The sequence below is a fragment of the Falco biarmicus genome, chromosome 6 (assembly GCF_023638135.1).
Source record: "Falco biarmicus isolate bFalBia1 chromosome 6, bFalBia1.pri, whole genome shotgun sequence".
NCBI classification, from domain to species: domain Eukaryota; kingdom Metazoa; phylum Chordata; class Aves; order Falconiformes; family Falconidae; genus Falco; species Falco biarmicus.
Window position 1 is genome coordinate 1,618,738 of NC_079293.1, and position 15,418 is coordinate 1,634,155.

General features: G+C 42.4%; 1 protein-coding gene across 5 annotated transcripts in view; it reads left to right on the forward strand.

Annotated features, from left to right (window-relative positions):
- The first annotated feature begins 553 nt into the window (after positions 1-553).
- The window catches only part of GPR63 (G protein-coupled receptor 63), a 31,040-nt gene continuing 16,175 nt past the window's right edge, over positions 554-15,418 (forward strand). For 3 of the 5 annotated variants that reach the window (XM_056342262.1, XM_056342263.1, XM_056342264.1), the window contains exon 1: positions 555-945. The gene's annotated coding sequence lies outside the window, so the exon portion shown is untranslated. Of the gene's footprint in view, positions 946-15,418 lie in introns of all 5 variants that reach the window. The other 2 variants (XM_056342267.1, XM_056342266.1) reach the window with 2 other exon arrangements.

The following is a 15,418-nucleotide window of genomic DNA, read 5'->3' on the forward strand; positions in this document are numbered from 1 at the left end:
TTTAGGGGTGATACGGCTGCCAGTACCACAAACCGTGTGACCTTAGTGTTGTGACTATATCCTACCGGGCAGGTCGGCCTCCTCTCCGAGTTACCTATGTGGGCAACGAGGAGACGTAAAGGCTGGTCTCGGTCCCTAAAGACCAGCCGGCACAACTCTATACAATCGAGCCAGTTATTCCCCAGAGGCATTTTGTAGTAATTTTCCCGTTAGGTACACGAGGGCAGCAATACCACCGAGCACATACCACGCTGACGGCCCTGCCTGGCGGGAGGCTGGGGGCTCCTTCGCACTTGCTCGCCCTGCCTTCCGCATCTCTTCTACCTGGATCTTAACGAGGCGTCTCCAACTCTGCAGGCACAGCCTGCGCGACACTTGGCGCCGAGGAACGGGTGGCGGGTCGCAGCGCAGCCGAGCCGCCCCCCGCCGCCCCTCCGGCCGCCGGTGCGGGGCGCAGGGCTCGGCGCCCGCCCCCCGGGAGCGCCCGCCGCCGCCGGGGGCCGCAGGAGCCGCTCGGCCGGAGCCTGCGCGCGCCCCCGGGAGGCGGAGCCGCCGCGCGGGCGGGCGGGGGCGCGGGCGGGGTTCGGCGGCGCTGCGGCGAGCGGGACGGGCGGCCCGGGGAGGCTGCCGGCAGGCGGGAGGCGGCGGCTCGCCTGCCTGCTCCTCGGCCCGGCGGTTCCGCGGCGCTGCCGCCGCCGAAGCGAATGGGGAGGCGGCGCTGAGCGGGCTGCCCTCCGCGGGGGTCGGCCGCCGACGGCAGCGGCGCGGCGGGCGAGCGATGCCCCTCACTTTTCTGCTCGCGCTGCCCTTCCTCTTGCTCCGGCTCCTGGCTTTGAAGCTGTTGTTTTCCCCGGCCGCCGCGATGGCAGGAAACTTCCCGGAGGGTTGGGCTCAGGCCGGGCTTGTGCTGCGCTGGGCTCCGCAGGGCACCGGCCACGCCGTGAGGTGAGGCGAGGCGAGGCGGAGGCGTTGCGCCGCGGCCGGCGCTGGGTTCGCCGGCGGCAGTTCCGCGGCGCTGGGTGCAGCCGCCCCTGATCCGAGGGGGGCGGGGGTCCGGGCGGCAGGAGGGGGCACAGTTGCAGCGGGGACCGCTGAGAGCCCCGCACCGTCGCGCCGGTTCCCCCAGCCGGGGTCCCAGGGCCGGGAGGGAGCCGCATCCCCGGGGGGGACGCGGGGAGTCCGTGCCCGCGGGCTAGGCCGGTTCGGGGATCGGCGCCCCGCGCAGGCTGCGCGGGCCCAGGGCGGCCCGGCGCCCCCTCTCCCGGCGGCGGCGCTGCCGGAGCCCTTGGCGGGCAACGGTCAGCGGCGCGCGGGCTCCGCGGCGGCTGAGGGGAGGCGGCGGCGGGCGGGGCCCGGGGGCAGAGCGGGGCCCGGGGGCGGGAGCGCAGCCAGCCCCGCGGGAGCGCTTGGCCGCGTCCCCTGGCCGTGCGGCGGGCGGGGCCGCGGGGTGCCGGTGGCGGTGTCCTGCGGCGGCGGGGGGCCGGGGGCGGCGGGGGGGGCGGCTTCCGGGCTGCGCCTGACCCCCGCGAGCTGGCCCCGCTCCCCGGAGCGCCCCAGCCGAATTCCACCTCGCCCGTCACCGGCGCTGCGGGCGCCCCTCGCTCCCTGGGGCGGGACGCTCCGGTAGGGGGGTCTGGCAGCGCTCAGTCATCTGCTCCTCGGACTCCGAGTGTGCAAAACTCCCGGTCGGGGAGAACCTGCCGGTGCCTGGTGCGGTGTGCATGTGGCTCCTGATGTGCGGAGTCGCTCCTGGGAAGAAAGAAGTGCCTCACTTAAAAAATACCAATTGTTTTTCACCTACTTAAACGAGTATGTAATTTTTATTTGGGTTTTCCACACGGTTTTCTTCACGCTCAGGTTTTAAAAGTAAGGTTGTACAATGCAGCCTAATATATATATCACATATATGCTATAAAAAATCATGAAGTTTTCATTGTAAATCAGTGAAAACACTTTTCCAAGAAAACGGTGGATTTGCATAGATGGAAGCAACATACATATTTTAAACCTAGGTATAGCTAGCAAGTTAGATCTGTGCCCAAGTGGGTTGTTAAATAAAATTCTTTATCCTTACTGAAAACACGAATGCTTAAACAGTGCCAAATGGCTTTTGTAGAATGCATTTTCTGTGGGACATCTTATGCTTTCTAACACTACAGCAAAGGTGGCGGAGGCACTGGATTATGAAAGCGGAAGTTTTAAATGGCCATTTCTAGATATCTGAAACTGGAAAGAGATTTCAAAGGGTATGATAACACAGAATAGCCTTGTAGTGTCAGTTGTCAAATGTATTTTTACAGTTGTTTTTGCACAGTTATCTATTGTGAAAACGTATTTGCCAACATCGTTGTAGCTATGTTTCCAGGATAACATGAGACTTACTAGTAATTATATTCTTAGTCTACAGAAGCAGGTTTCGTACTTAGTAATAATTTCTAAATAACTAATTTGAAATATTTACTGCCAGATGATCAGCCCTTAAAAACTGAACTTCTTACACTATTTTGCATGACTCATTTATTAGAGTAGCCTTACTATAAAAGAGTATTATAAATCTATAGAAGATTTTTTTTTAGTGAGAAAATAAATGAGACTGTGAATATTAGTTGATGATATGCAAGGTCTGCCTGCTCAGAGGGAACAGGAAGAAGCCAAGAAGAGCTCTACTAATTTCTAATTTTCTTCTTGTATACTACATTGTGTAGATGACTTTTGTCAGGTGGTGCTGATCAGGCTATGCTTGTATGCTTCATTGCATTTGACACTTACAAAGTCTTTCTCTAAGAATAATAGCAGATAAAGCCTAGGAGAGGGTATGACCTCTTCTTTACCAGTTAATTAAATACACTCAAGACTGCTTTCTGGTCCTGAAGCCAACTGGCACGGATTAGCACTTGTCAGTGCTGCTAAACTCCTGCCTTCCAGAATGGGGTAGCTGAATACAAGCTCCTAGTTGGGACTGCCTCCTGGCCTGTGTTAAATGCAACATCGTGCCTCAGAATTGCATGGGAGAGCTGTAGCTGGCCTGGGTTAGAAGGATGTTGTGCCGGTCTGTAGCAGTTCAGCAGTCTGCGTGACTGCGTTTCGTTTCCCAGGAATGGCTTCTGGCATTGCTTGATTTACTAGTGCGAGCATAGTCTATCAGTAACAGTGTAAGTAGCCTCTTTTAACTCTGTGCTCAGTCATAGTGATCTAGTTTTCCTGCACTGGGTATCTCTGGCACTATAAAAAGCTGCTTTTCATAGTCAGCTGCTTAGAGTTGTCAGGGCTGCTTTCTTCTCCACTTGTGCAGGTGGGTGAAGAGGAAGTAGGTGAAGGCTTGGTGGCTCTCCCACTTGCCCATACGGGAGGGGTAAATAGGGAAAGGCTTACATGACTTGTTCTGCTTGTCTGGGAATGTACTTCCAGAGCAGTGCATACCCATAACCGATGCTGATGGCTAGGTGTGAGCTCCATGGCCTGCATTCTCATGTTGTTTTGCTTTCTTAATTATTTTGCTCCAAGTAGCAAGTTGGGCAGAGCAAGTATTTTTTTTAGTGCCGTGAAGATTATTTACTTCTAGATGCCTGGAGAGGTTACTAGCCTGTTAAAATTATTAGAATAGATGTTTAAATCATTATGGACTGCCACCATCCTTACTGTCTTTTTTTTGTCACTTAAACTAATAAAGTCAGTGTACTTCGTAACATTTCTGGATGTGTGTGTTTTGGTTGACATTTTTGCAGTATCTCACTGTTCAGTTCAATAATGAAACTGTGCATGTGCATTGTACTTTATGCTGTGCTTGCATTTTGAGTATCAATATGTACAGCTAATATCACATACTAGTCTCATAAATAAATTTTAAAGCAATTCTAGAAGATATCAGAATTAATTGTTACAGATGAGGGAACTGGGGCAAGAGGAAATGCAACGATCTAAGGAATCCTAGTTGTAGGATCCAGAAGTAAAATCTGAGATTGAAAATTGATCTGTTGGGTCGCACTGCCTCTCACAGACATGTAAAATACTTTAATAGAACGGTGTATTTTTTTCTCTATATTTGCTGGCAGCCAAAATTTTTCTAACCTAGCTAGCAGCACAGTTTGAACTGAAATAGAAAAGTTTAGTCACCTCATTTTCAGTTGAGGATAATGCTTAATACTTACCTAAACCTTATGTATATGATGGAACTTGGTAAAGGCTTTAAAGTACTTTTCTGAGCAGGCAGCTTGTATCAGTGAAATTCCAATCAATTTCATTTGAATAAAACCTCATGAAATACAAATCTTACACATTGAAATGTCTCAGTGTTACTTTAGCAGAAAGGTGAACTATCCTTTTCTTCTACCTGTATGTAAAAGCACTGATTCAGTAAGGTGTATTTACACTTAGGCACATGTCTGAGAAGTCCCGCTGGTTTGAATAGCACTTAGAAAACCCTCTTGCATAACTGTAACCTAATTTACCTCTATCTAGATGTGTATTATACACAAACTGTGTTTAAAAGAATATTAAGACCACATAAGCACAGAAGTGTCTGGAAATTTAAAGCTTTGAAGTGGTGATGGTGTGGCCTTTGGGAGCTGTGCTCTATACCATCTAGGATCTGCTTGGGTTTTTTTTCTTCAGAGCACTTAGCATCTCAAATTGGGCAACAAAAATTAGTAGATGGTTATGATTTTTGTGTCTCTCTTGATTTTTCTCCTCCTCGGAGTTACTAAAGCACTGTTTGAATTGTGTTGATTAAATATGACGTGGTGACACACAATAATTGTGGAGAAAGCAAGGTTTTGAACAGTTCGTTTTGGTGAGCAACGGGCCTTCTAAAGGAAGCTGGATTCTGTGTGGATAAGTAGTATTTAGTCATGTTGTTAAAGCCTATGTCATAGTGTTTAATTGCAGTTTTATAACTGCTACTTCTCAAGTCTTAAGAGCTTGACATTCAAACTTTAATAGCATTAGTTTTTTAATATAGTTTTTGGGTGTGTAACTTTCCCAGTGCATTTTTTTTATCCCTAAAGCAAATGGAAGCAAAATGAATATTTTTTTTTTCCCCTGAGGTATCTTTGATAATTTCTTAGGTCCTTAGCAGAGTTAGAACCTGTAAATACCAGTTGAGGCTATAACTGTCTGAGCTGTAGTAGTAGGTCATGATCCATAAACGGATTGACAGTGAAGGGAAAGGGAAATAGCATGCTTTATGCATGGATTATTGAATGACTCACATTATATTACATAAAAATTATGAGATAATATAGCTGACTTATGGAGGATGGGGAGACTTCAAGGCTTAGTTTCCATTCTGTTGTACACAGGCCAATGCTGTCTGGTGATGTTGTTTTCCCTGCAATATTTTACTGACCTGTTTCTTCTGGGCCGTCTTATTGCCCAGCTGCTTCCTGCATTTTTCTGCCAGATCCTTCTCGTAGTTGCTTTATGTATAATTTCTAGTTGCTGGTCATTTAGTTGGCCAGTTAGAATATTTTATCCTAACCTGGTTTGCAGCCCTCTAGTTGCATCAGTCAGATCAGCTAGCCAAGCAGATCAGGTCAAGAAAGCAAAGGGGAAAGAGGCTTTCAGATTCCCATGGTTGGATTTAACAGGCTGTGGTGAAGGAATAATCACTGTTGTAGCCAAAGTGGGCTGAGACGGGAGTGTAGAGCTGCAGAATAATTGAGACTGGAAGCAACCTCAGGAGGTCACGTGGGCCATCACTCTGCTCAGCACTGAGCCAGACTGAAAGTTAAGTGAGGTTGCTCAGGGTCATGTCCACCTAAGTTTTGAATATCCTCAAGGATGGAGATTTGGCATCCTCTGTGACTAACCTGTTCCAGTGTTTGACTACTCTCACTATGAATTCTTTTTTCCTAAGGCTAAATCAGTTACCCATACTGTAGCTTGTGTGCATTGTCCTTCATCCTTTGCTGTGAACCTCCAAGAAGAATCATTCAAAACAGTGGATTTTTTTCAAATGCTTAATAACATGCTTTCTGTCAGGAATATATATAACTTTTGCCAAACATATAAAACCCAATTCTTTTCCAGCCAGTCTTGCATACCTTATTCAATATTATGCTGATCAAATCTGTTGAATAACTTTTTTTTTTTTTTAAATGTCTGCAAAATAAAAATATTTTGCTGGTCTTGCTTTTTGAAACAGGTAAGATGTTTGAAATTTCTCCTTTTTTTTCTCCCACATGATCATGCATTGTATTTTCCAGCAGGTGTCTGCCTTATTAGGTGCGATGAATGGATGCTGGTGATTTAGGAGGCAACTCTAAATCTTCAGTTTGAGCTTCTGAAAGCTAGCTATCTTGTCCTGTGATTTCATTTCTTCAACCTCACTAGGTGTATGGACCCCTGCATAGCAAATTTAAACCCGCTGGCAGCAGGCTACCTTTCAGGAATCTGTTAGAATAATCTCCAGAGGACTATGGTGACACGGAGGTATTCTCAACTAGCCCTCCAGGCACAGTCAATGAAGAAGAATAAGCTTGTCTGGAAAGTGGTTTATCCCACCTATAGCTGAATTACTTGCTTAGTAATTAGCAAACTCTCTGCTTTGTATCTAATGAGAGTCTCAATGGCTCTATTAGCTTTGCTATCCAGCTTTTAGGACAGCTACATTTAGGCAAGGTTAATCCTTAGTGAGCACCTTTGCAGTCCTTTATTTTCTTGTCATTATTCAATATATGGTCACATGCTTTATTTACAATCCATTCTGAATGCTTAATAATTAACTTCAATGAGTGTTTCCTCTGTGGTTCTGTTCATCCCTATATCATCTCAGCTCTTTAGGGATGTTAAATATTTTCATTACCTTGCTATCTTGTACAAGATATCTTATAATTTTAAAAACAGGAAAAGGGAAAAAAGTGATAGGAAAAGGTCACAAACAAGAGGTGTCAGTTTGGATTGCTTTGAGCTCAAGGGGGAAACTTTGCAACAAAGTGGGAGAAAAAGCATGTATTTTTAATGCAAATTGCAAAACAGTAATTCTGTCTTTCTAAAGCTTAGTTAGACCTTTGAAACGTGATACTACTTAGAAGTGGTTATTGCTACAAGTTTTCTGCATGAGTAGCACAATTCACAAAATTATCCCTTTCAAAGGATTGTACAAGGTTCATTGTGTGTAATGATAGAAGAGTATGATATCTTGTGAAAAATAGAGATGACTTTTTTTTGTAACAAAGACTTGAAAAGCAGTTTGAAAACACATGATATTATAGGTTGATTAAATTCTTATCTTCAGTAGGTAATACTCTAACAATCCTTTTGTTACTTGATCATTTTGATTTAGACTTCTTTGTCAGTTGTCACTTCTGAATTTTCTCTAGGCATTTTTCTGGATTGTTACATGATATTTCTGGATGTGTTTAGAAATACATGTGTGTAAGGTATTAATGATATTTTGATTTCCTGTATCACTTAACTGTATGTGTATATGCTTTTGCATATATAAATTCCAAAGCAGAGATAATGATCTCAAATTGTATTTGTATCCAAATTTCCTGTGCTATGTCTTACTACCAAAACAATTTTAAGAAATAAAGTAAAAAAAATTCCAAACCAAAATCCAAACATCCCCCACCTAGCCAAAGATGTGCCATGAAATGTTGAAGGAATATGCGTGCTGTGTTTGCACTTCCATTCTCTCAACAATGTACACATGCACACCGGTACCCCAGACCTTTGTATGCTTGTGTTGAGTACTCTGGAAAGGTTTGTGTGTGGCCTGGAGAGGAACTACCTGTTTCTTTTTGGAGCAAAATCAACCGAGTACCAGTGGGGCCTCCCACCTCTTGCCTTATTTCTGATGTGAAGGGTTCATGAGTTGGTACAGTTGAGAAGTTAATTCCATCCTTCACGCTACTGAATTCATTCAGCATGTCTGCTCAGGCTCCGAGCGTGTCATTTATGATAAGGAGGTGACATTTGAAAGAAATTTGGCAATATTTAATACTGACTCATAAAGGCGCTGTTTTATAAACGCTGTTCAGAGTATTTATAAAAGGGAGAGGCTGTACTATGCCTTACTGGTATCAGGACATCCGCATCTGCCATAAGAAATTTCCATTGCATTTATTATGAGGATAGGGACAGGGCTGAGTGCATTTGCTGACTGAGTTAAGCATCTTTTCCTTCCCCTTTCCCTTCATTTCGCTTAAATAAGAAGGCAAGTTCCGACTGAATTCATCTTTTCTGGAAATATGAAATCAAAGCATGAAATCTCAGGTAATGCCACTCTGCTGTTAAACTGCTAGATCCAAGTGAACTGGACTAAATGTATGTTTTCAAGGCCAGCACAGATGATAGACTTGAAAAAGCGTTTCCACAGTACACTGGCAATATGGTGATACACTTTGAGTGATTATCAGCAAGGCTGAAGATGTAATATCCCTTTTATATTCTCTCTGTTCTCTCCATTGTTTTCAAAGTCCACCTCTGTTCCTGGGTATGCAGCTATTCAAATAACTAATTGGATTCTTCTTTATGTGATGCCAATATAAATGAATACAAATTAGGCATTAGCTAAGGGGCTGACCAGTCACTTTGGTGATTTTTAAAGATGGTTCTAAAACAATGAGGTCTTCCTCAATTGGATGATCTCAATTCCATTATGGTGTTTCATGGCCTCCTGGCAAACTCCAGAGCATACTGAGGATCCCAGCATCTAACTCCAGGAAGAGGGGGGGCCTGGTGAATTTCTTCTGGGGTAGGTTGGTGTCAGGCATTGACAGGGCAATTTCTGTAGTTTTCTGAAACTACAGGATCGTGGAGTGCACTCGTAAAGCGTTATGCAGCTCTTACATAGAAGCAAGCATCTGACTGGATTGTTCAGGCAGTACAGACGTATGCCGTATAGATACGTAAAGGTGTGGAGTTGATATACAGTACTTTTAAGAAACAAAATAATGAAAATAGATATCTGAAACTGTTTAGATGAATTTCCTTTCCAGAAATGCATGTTCTGTCTGACTGCTGAGTAAGCTTATGTGATTACCTCAAAGCTGCGTTGAAATTAGGTGACATCAGTCTCAGTCCTAGTAGGAAGAAAGTGTGTGTGTGTGTGTAAAACCAGATGGTAATAAACAAACAGACTCCATTAAGGTCTTGAGTTGGGGCTTCATTTTGATGGGTATTTACTAGAGTTGCCAGACGTTGGCCGAAAGGCCTACCAAGTTCACTACTCAGCCAGTCTGGGGACTGCAACACCACTGTCTTCCAAGTATTTCAAAGAGCTGTCATCTGCTTTATGAAAAAGATTAAACTCATTCTTTGAAAATGTTTTCCAAAATAGATGTATGTATCAGTTGATTAACAGCCTGTTCCCTGAGAACTTGCTGTGATCACCTATATAACATATGTATGGTTGAACGCAGAAGTGATTTTAGATTAGCATTTGTGAATTTGACCCATTTCTTCCTTCACCTGAAAGGAAAGACTTGAAAAATTGCTTCTTTCTGATATAGTCAGCCTGCTGCTTTCTTGGAACCAGCCATCACCATAGCATCTGAAAAATGTTGGTTGTAGTCGATGGCCAGGTGGGGCTTGTTTGAAGGAAGCATCAGGTGTCTAGAGTAAGTGCTACTGTATTAAGTAGTTCCTAAAGGGATGCTAGCCAGTGAATAGCAGTGAGAAACACTGCTTGATGCCTTGCCTGAGGAGACTCCTGATTTATGCAAGCTCAAATCTCTCTTCAGTTTCTATCAGCAAGTCAGGCAATACAGACTCATGTGCCACTGCTGTGCGGTGGAGTCAGGCAAAGCTATGTAGGTTTATCACTGAAACGGTTCACTGCATGGCAAAATCATTCTGTGGATTAAAGACTGGCTTGTTGTTGATGGATCTTTTGAGATGTAGGCGATGAGGAGGTTGCTCTGCTCTACACCAGCTGATTAATTCGCCTGTTGGATAAGAACTGAATTTCCTCCTGCCAGGTTGGAGTTGCCAAATTTGTGCAAAAAGGGTGTACGATTAAGATGCATTCTGGCATTTTACGTTGTATCCATTCATCCTGGTGGTACAGGGCCTGATTTTACCTAGTTTCATCTTAGCTTGGCTATGGCGTTGGGGAACTTCTAGTTAACCTTCCAGTCTCTGAACGGGCTTTCCTGAACGTTTTCAATTTGTGATTTTTATGCTCTTAACTATGTTTAGATGTTGCTGGTGGGGACTGGATTTTTATTTTAGTTTGCACAGACTATTTATAGTTTTAGATTAAAAAACCTGAAGAGTAAGTATTTTTAAGACAAGAGGCTCTACTTTGTAACATGATTAACTTTTGATGGGTGTTTCTGGCTGCCGTTAATAGTGTTGTATTTCCTGTCTTTCAAATAATTTCTCTTAGAAATGTCTTAAGAGAACAGATTGACCATGTGCAGTTCTGAAGGCTCCTTCAGCAGGGCATGGTGCAATAAACATGAGAGAAATGTTTTCATTTCTGAAACTCTTGGTGGAAGATGATATACAAGATCTCTCCCTCTCAGAGCCAGGACTTAGGTCTTCAGCAGCTTTACTTACAACTGTTACAAAAGCATTTCTTTCTTGACGCAACACGTAGAAGTTTAAAGTCCGTGTGCCATTCTCTGTACGTGAATCATATTCAAGCTAGAGCAGGGAGAGTTTGCGTGTGTGTGTAAGAACATTATTGCTTTTCCGGATTCATTTATACACTCACAAATTATGATGACTATATGCTGTTTAAAATATAAATGTTTTTGAGCCTGTTTCCGGTGTACAGGAGGATATGGTTTGGGAATTTAGGTTTCTGCAGCCAGATGGATTATAGTGTTGCTAAGGAAACAGACTATAAATGAAGTGGCAGCTAAGTGTCCTTAGAACATCAGACTGCTTGAAGCTGGTATTTTAAACTCGTTTAGGTGGGTAGATAAATTGATGATGCAATGAGAAGTTAATTTCCTGTATTTTATGGTTCATTAATTTTTATTGCTTTGTTAGTATTTACAAAGGGTACCTTAACTTCTCAACCAGACTACCTGGTATGTGGGTCACTGAACAAAAATTTGCTGTTAAAATTAGAAAATGGACAAAAGCTGTACAGTAAAACAGATACTAAAATAATCATTAAAGCTACCGCTCAGTGGATAAAGGTGTAACAAGGACCTGGCAGGAGTATGGTCCTACTGAAAAACTGGGACTAGGAAGCAAGCTGAGATTCTTCAAAGTACATGGGAAAGGATACAGCTGTTACGGACCTTGTGAAGTTACAGGTTTTGAACTTACTGTATAACCTGTTTAACGTCTGTGTTATACCTGTCTGATTTACATATGTGAAGTTGCTCAGAACAAGTGAATTGAATTGTGGTTTTGATAGTTGCTCTGCCCAAGAAGAGACTTTGGCTCTTTTTTCTAATGCTTTTGCTGAAAATGTATCGGGTTTCCAAACTAGGATTATTGATTGATATGCCAGGATTATTTTATCTGAGCCATTCTAGCTAAGCATGTGGCTATAGGGATCAAGACTTAAGTAAGCTGAGCCCAGAGGACAGACAGCAACCACTAGTGTTGGACTGACTGGATGGGACAAGGAGAAGGCAGGAAGGGTTCTGAATAGCCAGATTTACCTGCAGACCTCAGACTTTTAAAAGCATATGGATAGGATGTGGACCTTCTAAGTTCACCGATGCAAAAGTAACGTGCTTATTTCACACTGCTTGTTTTGCTTTTAAGTGCCTTGTGTTCCTGCAGTTAAAGTCCCTTTGCATCTTGATGGGCTTGGAAACTGAAATACCAAAGAAGGTAATGGTATCCATGTTCTCAGCATTGTGTGAGTTGTGGTTTAAGATAAGAGGAATGACTAGTCTGTATCTAGATATGGTATACTTAGAATGGCACCCACTTCCAAAAAAACCTGGTGATAGCAGGTAGGTAGATAGTGAAGGGCAACGCAAAAACCCAACGCAGGAGTCTGCTCTGCTGTTTTGAAGTTGTATCCCATGCATACAAGAGTGTGAATTCAACCATACAGGCAAGCGGTTATAACTTTCTTCAGACATATTATTTGTGGGGCATATCTGCTCAGAATGACTGCCTTGGACTGAATACGCATGAGTTTCACAGGCTCTGTTTGCTTAAGAAGAAAAGGAGTAAAAGTGGGCTGGGAGGAAAACAGGCAACGGTTGAGCCTCTCGGAGCTTCATAGCTACTTCTGTAACAAAAAGGAGATCTGGAAAGGTCATTTGTAAGACTGCTTGGCAAGTTCTTACCATTTTCAAAGACAGGTTGTGAGCTAAATATGAAATGGAAGGCCAAAGAAGTATGTAATATAGAGAGAGTTGGTCAGTAGAATGGCCATTATGTGTTTTCTGAGTTGAAATTAAACTGTTTTCAGTAAAACATACTCTGGAAAATGAGTCATTGTTCTAGCAGCGTTAAACCTCTTCAACATGCAGTGTTTAAACTGTTCTTTAGAGTACATTGGAGAGAATTGTTTCTGGTCTTTTCAGCCAGGTAGGCAAAAGAGGTCGTTGTGGAGATGGCATTGTGCACTATAACGTTTCCCTCCATGTTTGTCCTATGACTGGATTTATTGCATTGATGTCAGAACTGTCAGTCTATATACAGATCAGGATCTGCCACTGCCTTGTCACTGGAAACGTTAGCCAGGAGCAGACTGTGGCTGTCACAGCGCGTACTTTCCATCTGTAATTGCGCCTTCGCTGAGAGACTTTAGGATTGAGCCATTTTAATTGTTGTGGTGGCTGTTTGCTCCCCGAAGGATGCCTTGCACTTTTCCTAAAAGTCACTTTCTCATCTTCTGACAAACTGTGAGCCTGTTATGTGGTGGAAGGAGCTATAGGACCCATGAGAAAGCTGGCAACAAAGATCATGCCCTAGATCAGATTAACCGTTGTTGCAGAGTGCCCATAGGGAAGGATAGTAGAAGGAAGACAGGAGCTGCATGAAAATGTTCTGAAGGATTCATTGTGGCTCTTGGACAATTGGTTGAGCCTGGATAAGAAATATTTGGAGGGAACTGAATTAAATGTACCATACCATAGCAATACTTGTTCCAGCACACCTGGCTAAAGTGCCTCTTTTTGTGTAAACAAAATAATAATAATGATGTAGAGGTTTTGCAGAAATATGTTAAATTCAACAAGTTTTTCAATGGAAAAAACAATAAGATTAGGTAGGCAAAAAATTCTATAGAAGTTATTTTCAGCAGCTCTGGGGAGTGTAAAGGAGCTGTTACCACAAGCTTGACTATTACAGCCAGAGTAGAAAAGTGGTATTGATAGAAATAAAGAGAAATTAACCTAAAGATTAGACAGAAATACTTAACTTTTCTGCCTTTCTTTGGGACTGATTTAAAGTTATATTTTTATTGACAATCAATATGTCTTTTGTAGTATCCTGATACAGGGTCCTTTAAAACTCTCTGCAAACCTTCCCCAGTTGTTTGAAATTCTTTTTTTAAACTTCTCTTTTTCTCCTGTCTTAGAAATACAGAAGCGTCACTTCTGATTTTGTAGGTGTTCTTTTTGCTGTCTTGTGCTGAATAATGTTAATTTCAACATCAATGGTATTTTAGGGTTTATAAAGAGATTTATAGAGAACACAGAGGCAAAGGCTTCATTTTCTGATCTCTCAAGGTGGACAGCGTTACGCTTGTTTTCCTATAAGTCTTGCTCATAAACTTTAAGTTGTTACTAGCTTTTTTGTGTGTCAGTATCTTAAAAAATGATACAAGTCTCTTGGTCTGAATTCTTAAGCAGTTGCTGAGTAGTTGCAATGAAATGAGAAATTATATGTTACCTTTGTTGTTCTGTTTAGTTATCCTGCATGCAGGATGATGCATTCCAGAAAGATCTCAGCATCAATTTCATATTGAAATTGAGACCAAATAAGCTTCTCTGTAACTGAAGAAACACTTTGATAGTATTTGCAAAATGAGTTAATTGAGAATACTTGAACAGCTTTCAGGTAAGTAGGGAAATATGACCTTGAGCTACCAAAGTGGCAGACAACACGAGTTAATGGGTGATTTCTTCTTGGTAAGGTAATGCTTCTCTTTGTAGGTTTGGGGCTGGTTTTTTTTGATATTTTTTGGTTTTGTTCTTTTTTTGGTGGAGGGGTTGGGGTTTGGTTAGGTTTTTTTTGTTTTGTTTTGTGGGGTTTTGGGGTTGGGTTTTTTGGGGGGGTTGTATTATGGGTTGGTGGGTGTGTTTGTTTTTTAACATTAATTATTTTTTTTAAATAGTGTGAAAATCCCTGGCTTCTATTACTGAAGAAGCTTTTCCATGGTGACAAGCCTTTCTTAAATACGAGGTTTGTGAACTGGGAACTGCTATAAATCTTTCCATGTGAAATTTGATTTGGCCTACTATTTGTTTAATAGTTTCCAAGTAGCACAAAACCACTGAGTAGTGCAAAATCCCTTCAGTTAGCTGTCAAGTTATTAGTAACAGGGAATTACAAGGTACTTAAAGACTGTTCCTATGAAGGGTTTGAATCCTTCAGTTGATGCGCATTTGTTTGCTTTGCATTGTTATAAAAAAAAAAACCAGGAAAAAAATTGAAATAGTACTCTCTTGTATTACATTAAAACAGAAGTGTGCTTTAAAAATCACCAGATTGACTCATTTAAATATTTTTGGCTTTTAAATTTAATCAATTTTTATCTGTTCACAATGTGTCTTCCAAGCCCTGCCTGTCATGTCTGTACAGAAATTGTTCATGCCTGTGTTGTGTAGGGTATGAATGTCTGTAATATGTCATCTCTCCCTAAGAATTGTCTGAAAGGGAACTGTCAATTTAACTGTTATTTTTTATCTCTAGTATGAATAGGTTTCTAACTAGGATTGTTTCTCAGAAACAGTTGCCATCTTGAAAGTGTTATTCCAGTTGGCTGGCGTGAGACAAAAATAATCCTGAAGCTGTTAAAACAATTAGAAGACATGGATAACTGTTAGGAAGTAGTTACTTTATTTAGTCTCAGTTTCTGTTATGAAAAATAGGTTACTATTGTAACATGTAGCGGATTTTTAATAGAGAATTTATACTAAGAACAAAGTATAGGGTAAATCTGGGGAAAAAAACAGATTTTAGATTATTTTGTTGCATTAAACATGTTTATTTTTGACTGAATAGAGGTGCTAATAAGTATTGAAAATATACATAGAAATACAAGCATTAATGTGTATAAGAAAAGCATATATTACAAATACATAAATATATGTTTAAGGTAAATCTTACCCTTGCAGTCTTTAAGTACTCTCAGAGCAGGATGCTGCAAGCAGCCTCATTTCTGTTGCTGAAATAGTCACCTCATTTAACTTGCTACCAACATCTCTTCTCTGTGAACGAAGTCTGAAGAAGTAAGATCCATAACACCTGTATTAGAGCAGCAAGACTTTTGGGCAGCAGCAAAATTTGGCCGTAGCATGAGCTGAATCCCTGTAGGAAAAGC